At 38.4% G+C, this 6,556-nt stretch overlaps 1 protein-coding gene and 1 long non-coding RNA gene across 5 annotated transcripts in view; one reads left to right on the top strand and one right to left on the bottom strand.

The window, feature by feature from the left end:
* LOC141378555 (uncharacterized) overlaps window positions 1-6,556 on the bottom strand; it is an 876,076-nt gene that overhangs the window by 790,777 nt on the left and 78,743 nt on the right. The window lies entirely within an intron of this gene.
* LOC147833065 (uncharacterized) lies at window positions 1,289-6,470 on the top strand. Of its 4 annotated transcripts, XR_015513339.1 has the most exons (5): window positions 1,533-1,775; window positions 1,994-2,083; window positions 2,643-2,699; window positions 3,411-3,487; window positions 4,904-6,470. It is a non-coding gene; the product is annotated as an uncharacterized LOC147833065 (long non-coding RNA). The 4 variants fall into 4 exon arrangements; XR_015513338.1 differs by lacking the exons at window positions 1,533-1,775; window positions 2,643-2,699 and adding an exon at window positions 1,289-1,442; XR_015513341.1 differs by lacking the exon at window positions 3,411-3,487.

Raw genomic sequence — 6,556 nt, 5'->3', positions numbered from 1 at the left:
CACTTTACAATAAGGTTCATTAGTTAATGCATTTACTAATATGAACAACACATGTACAGCATTTATCAATCATAATTGAACATTTACTAATGCATTATTAACATCCAAGTCCGTGCTTGTTAACATTAGTTAATGCACCATGAGTTAACATGAACTAACAATGAACTACTGTATTTTCATTAACTAACGTTAACTAACATGAACAAATACAGTAGTAAATGTATTGTTCATTGTTTGTTCGTGTTAGTAAATACATTAACATTAACTAATGAACCTTATTGTAAAGTGTGACCATAAAACTAAATTATGTACACATTTACTGCCCATTTTGTCAGGTATAACTTGCTATTGTATAAAGTTGGATACCCCTTTGTTCTCAGAAGTGATTCATTGTGTAAAATGTTTAGGAAAATGTATTGCATACAAAATATTTATACAATCATCAGCCACTTTTTTGTAGGTACACCGGTGCATTTGCTTATAAACACAAATTTCTAATCAGCCAATCAAATGAAAGCAAATCATTTAGGCTTGTTGACATGGTCAAGACAATCTGCTGCAGGTCAAACTGAGCATCAGAATGGAGAGGAAAGCTGGTTTAAGAGACTTTGAACATGGAATTGTAGTTTAAGCCAGGTGGGCTGGTCTTGAATATTTCAGAATATGCTGATCTACTGGGATTTTCATGCACACTCTCCACAATCCAGTAGAGCACCTTTGGCATGTGGTGGAACAGGAGATTCACATCATGGATGTGAAGCCAACAAATCTACAGCAACTGTGTAATGCTATCATGTCAATATGGAGTGAAATCTCTGAGGAATATTTCTAGTACCTTGTTGGAAACATTCCTCAGATTTTGGTTCATATTGACATGACAGCATTACTGGCAGTTTACTAACAGGTTTTTGTACTGTAATTTACAATAACGCAGACAATTTATCACTTTAATCCACAGGCGTCAAACCCAGCACTGCACAGATTAGCTTAAACAGACCTGATCAAACTAATTGAGTCCTTCAGGCTTGTTGGAAAACTACAGGTAAGTGTGCTGGGGCAGAGTTGTAACTAAACTGTACAGGGATGTGGCCATCCAGGAACTAAGTTTGACACTCATGCTTTAAACCGGGGTGCCCAAACTCTGTCCTGAAGGGCTGATATTCTGCAGACTTTGGTCTTTACGACAATGTCTTGATTCCTAACATAGCATGAGCACATGTTTTTTTGTGATTTGTCTGCGTGTGGTATTATATAACGCTTAACCTCTGTTATCTGTTCACAAAACCAAAGAGGTGTGTGAACGGTAACTTGTAAAACATGCTCTCGTTTTCATTACAGCTTAGCTGGCAATGTTGTCTCCTGACCTCTGACCCCCAGTGCATACGAACAAACAGCCGGACATTGGCATGACGTCAGCCCGTTTGAGGACATGGACGTATCAGGTAGTATTGCACACCTATTTGGCAATAAACAGTTTTCCAGTATCATTTTTTCCAACCTGCCCTCTTAAATGTCACACACAAACACACACTGAGAGTGGTGTAGCTGTGTGGTAATCCCTGCAGAAGTATTTCAGCATAAGCTGTCCTGTGCCGCTTTCTGGCACTCTTACCAGGTTCAGACCGGTTCTGTCAGGCTGAAGTGGTCAGAGGGGTGAAACTGACCCTCAGCAATCCGGTCTGATCTGAGGAAGAGTTAAAGTCACACACTTTGGTGTATGTTCGTGGTCCTGACAGAACTATCACTGACATAACCATGTGACTGTAGTTCAACAGGTATGGGACAATCAGCAATGCTCGTGATATTTACAGTTTAGAACTGTAAATTAGAAATAATGACTCATTAATTATGGCTTAAAGGGATAGTTCACTCAAAATAATGAAAATTCTGTTATTGTTTACTTTTTTCAAACCACAAAAAAAGATATTTGCAAAAATGTTGGAAATTTATGACCATTGACATCCATACTATTTGTTTTTTCCTAATATTGAAGTGGATGATAACAGGTTTTCAGCTTTCTTCACAATATCTTCATCGGTGTTCAACAGAAGAAATAAACATATAGCTTTGGAACCACTTGAGGGTGAGTAATTAGTAATCTTTCATTTTTGGATGAGCTATTTCTTTAATTTCCTTGTTTCTTTTCTTTTTTTAACAATGTGAGATGGGAAAAAAAGATTATAATACAAATTTGAACATGTTAGTTTAGTTGCACCTCTATGATGCTCAGTATGTGTTAAGTTAGATGCAAGTGCTAATTTAAGCAGCTCAGTGACCGCTCTAAAAGTTCCCCTGTCCTGCGTCAGTCTTCAGACAGAGAGGTCTTCTTTTTCCATTCCCTCAGGGTTTTGATTTACTGCTGATCTGTTTTAAGGATATGAATGGAGGCGCAAAGGAAGACCGTAAACATCAGGAGATGCTGAATGTGTAATAAGGTCAATAGACAAGAGACAAGGACAAGAGAAAGAGGGAGAGAAAAGGGAAGGGAGTGTCAGGATATTGGTACAGAGGTCGCTAATGTTTGTGTTCTCCTTATATGCCAGTGGAGCTGAAAAAACACGCGTCAGCATTCCTGAAAAGAGGAAACGAAAACTCATAGTAAACATGGAGATCATGTCGCTCTTGCACTTTTTGTTTTTCAGATTTCCTGTAATTCCAGTGTGTTTTTACAAGAAAATCTCCTAAAAAGCTCTTGATAAGTATGGAATTAATGATTAATAATACAGCGAATCAACCAAACTAAATTAAAGCAAATGCTATTTTATGTCTAAATCTTCACTGATGCTCTCACACAAATGGAAAATCAACATGCACAGTAGCCCATCAAGGTTAAATTTGCTCTTTAACAGCTCTCAGGATTTCGTAAATACATTTTAGATTGCAATTTAATCTTTGTTTATTGGCAAAACATCTCAAATTTAGTTTTAAATAGTTAAAAAATTAACAAATATGAAAGGAGTACATCATGAATCCATCTTCCAAAGCATCCCTTTGTCTTGCAGTGAATCACTATGGTTAGCCTAAATGCTTTGTAGACCAGATTGATTGTGCATGATGTGGGAGTAACTGAAAGGCATTTGTTAGTGGAGTAATACTGACTATGCAAAATGCCTCAATAGCAAAATGCCTCAATAGTAAGTATCCATAATACATCTTAATTAAACAATTTTTTTTGTAGTGTTGTGATGTTTGTTTTCAGGAACCTGATAATAAGTTGTTAAATTAACATCTTCATTTGTCAAGATATACTATATACTATAAGTATATATACAAAAGTCTTGACGTCAATCCCAGTTGTAAGAGCAACAAATAATAACTTGACTTCTAGTTGATCATTTGTAACAGTGGCAGAAGGTAGATCTGTTGAACTGCATCCCAATCATCACAAATACTGTTTGTGTTTGTTGAAGGAAAATCATGGTTTGGGGTTACATTCAGTATGGGGATGTGCGAGAGATCTACAGAGTGGCAACATCAACAGCCTGAGGTACCAAGACATTTGTGCTACACATTACATTACAAACCACAGGAGGGGGCAAATTCTTCAGCAGGATAGTGCTCCTTTTCATACTTCAGCCTCTACATCAAAGTTTCTGAAAGCAAAGTAGGTCAGTGTTCCAGGATTGGCCAGCCCAGTCACCAGACATGCACATCATGTCTGAGGTAAGATGAAGGAGGAGGCATTGAAGACAAATTTAAAGATTATTGATGAACTCTGGGAGTCCTGCATGAAGACTTTCTTTGCCAATCCAGATTACTTTAATACGTGATTTGAGTCATTGCAGATGTATGGATGCAGTCCTCCAAGCTCATGGGAGTCATACACAATATTAATTCTTTTCCCACTGCACCATGACTTTATATTCTGTACTGGACATTATTTCAGTTAAGTGACAAGACTTTTGTCTAAGCAAAGTCAGATCTGACTGTCCTAATTAAATAATTTAAAATCAAGACATGATCATATTTTATTCTGGTAAAATAAGCGTAATTAGAGGCCTTTGCCTTTTTATATAAGCCACTTCTGATACCAAGTCAAGGTATTATTTGTTTCTAAAACTTGAGTAGGTGACAAGACTTTTGTCAGGTAGTGTAGTCATCTCGAGATGTGTTTGGTTGTTTAATTCAAAGAGGATCAGAGCTTTTGTCATTTTTTTTTAGTAACTCAAAATCGGAGCATAATTCTTACCACCCTAGATGATTTCCTTTGTAGATTTTTAATGGCCCAAACCCACATGGCACAAGTCATGTGCTTGAGCAGACTTGCCACGTGGCAATTAATTCCACAAGATCATAGTGTGTGCAGTTCATTATTCTAGCTTTGCTTTCCAGCATCTCTTCAGCAGTTGCTATTCACCCTCAATGCACACTTCTGCTGAGACAGCACTAAAGCAGACCATCAAACCTGCAAAACAAAGCAATGTTCTTTCACAAGTCACATGCAGTTTTGTTAATTAAATGCTGGAGAACCAAAAGCTACACAGTGTACCTCTAAAAAGAAAAGTGCGTTAGTGAGTGAAGGAAAAACAACCAAAAAGTACCCAACATGCATGGGAACTACTTCAACACTACTGTAAAAGCAACTGAAGTAGCTACTTGTAAAGTTTTGAGATGCTGCCAAGAGGTTTGTAGCTCTGTTAGTAAGTCAAACACTCAAGAATTTACTGCTTAACACTGTTTTAGTCACTGCTTAATGCACACACTGGTTAATTCAGAGTTTGGTGGGTTTGCAATTATTCTAAAATGTGCAAAATAGTAGAAACTATGTCTGTGCAGATGTGCTTAACCTTCTAACTGGTACTGTAGATGAACTTCCTCTATCCATTATGTCAAGTGCAGTGTTTTCTTATTAAGCAGCCTTTTTATTCCAAGTATTCTAGAGCCAAGTGTGTGTTCCTTCCAGAAGCCTCCCATCGGTTTCCCAGAGCCCTGCAGGCTGCAGTCACGCTGAATAAGAAGATGAGATGTTGTCCAAAAAGGTGATATGAGGCAAATGCAATTAACTGTTCTGTTCTTTCCGCGCTGCTTTTTATTCACTCTTTTCATGTCAGAGGGGATTACGGAGACAGGGGAGGGGAGGACTCTACCTCTCGTTTTATGTGTGTGTGGGAACGAGTACAAGAACGGGGCAGAAACAGGATCTCGGTGGGCTTAAAGCCCAAGCCGTCTGACCCTCCCGCTCTCGCCCATCACAAAAGTTCAGCCGACCACCCAGACGGAGAGCAGAGAAGGGTGGGAAGAAGTTTAAGTTTAGGCTCTGACAGAAGTCTGGTCCTATGCAGTTTGCTCTGTGGCCCCCAGTCTGAACATGTCCTTAAATATCTTCAGCTTTGCAGATATTTCATTATACTGTAGTACTGCCTTCAAATAAGCTAATGATAAGCATATTTACCTATACATTCTCTTGAAAATCAATGTTTTTAAATAAGCAGTTCTAGGTTTGGGACTGTATTTGTTTTTTTTTTTTATGTGTACTTACCTACATTATATCACCCATCTGCCACTTGATAAGTAAATCTAGCTTGTACCTTGTGCCCTCAGAACTGCTTTATTTCTTCCTGGCATTGATTTATCAAGTTACTGGAAACCATCTGGCAAGCCAAGCCATGTTCAAAGTCACCCATATAACTTTGCTCTGATGCTTGGTTTGCATTTCAGCAGATTATCTTGACCACGTCTACTTGGCAATATACATTGCATTAGTGTCATGTAATTGACTGATATGTGTTTTAATGTTATTAAGCAGCTTAATAGTAACAGGTAGAAAGGAATAACTGGTAAGCCTTTCTTTCGCTCTGTTTTGTTTTGAAGCATTACATTTATTGAGAAACTGGGGGAAGACTTGAACCTAAAGTGTGTGCAGAAGAAAGTGAAGGTGTTTTCTGCAGCAGCCTCTTATACAGATGACTGGGTGAATGCAAATGTTTATGAGAAGCTCCTTCAGCAACATGTGGTTCTTTCCCTGCATTCATCACTCCATCAGCCATCAACCTTCATGCAGAAGTATGAGCCCCATCACAGCGAAAGAGATAAATAAAATGGGGATGACACAGTCCTGATCTAGATCTGATTGAAAATCTCTGGAAAATCCTTAGTGGCAAAGTTATGACAAAAACCCGCTACAGTTACCAATCTGCGGAGGAGGCTGAATCAGCAGGTTTGTGCTGTGGTAAAATAAAACAATACTTATTTTCTATTATAGAATTGATTTAAAATTCTATACTGCCAAAATTTTCGTCTCGTTTTAAGACGCATTTTAAAGTTCCCATAAAATCCAAACGCTTCTGAGTGGACCTCCACCACACTGCTTGGCTCGGTCGTTTGGTTTCTGTGACTCATCACGAGTCTGGCCGGTAAGAACAGCTTCAAACCAGTTCTTCATATCACCGGATAAAAGGGCGCACGCTGAGAAAAATACACGCGGTCACGGTCGTGCTCTAACTGCGACTTAATATTAATAAAAAAATAAAGAAGACCTGAAAAGTGCGTTTTAATTTTGAAAGCACCTCTCCTGTCACCACTTCACTTTGCTCCTCTGGTGGTAAGACGCAAGTTC

Source organism: Danio rerio, chromosome 17 (genome assembly GCF_052040795.2).
Source record: "Danio rerio strain M-AB ecotype USA chromosome 17, GRCz13ab, whole genome shotgun sequence".
In the NCBI taxonomy this organism is placed as follows: Eukaryota; Metazoa; Chordata; class Actinopteri; order Cypriniformes; family Danionidae; genus Danio; species Danio rerio.
Note: the sequence above shows the minus strand (reverse complement) of the source record. Positions and strands in the feature narration are given on the sequence as shown.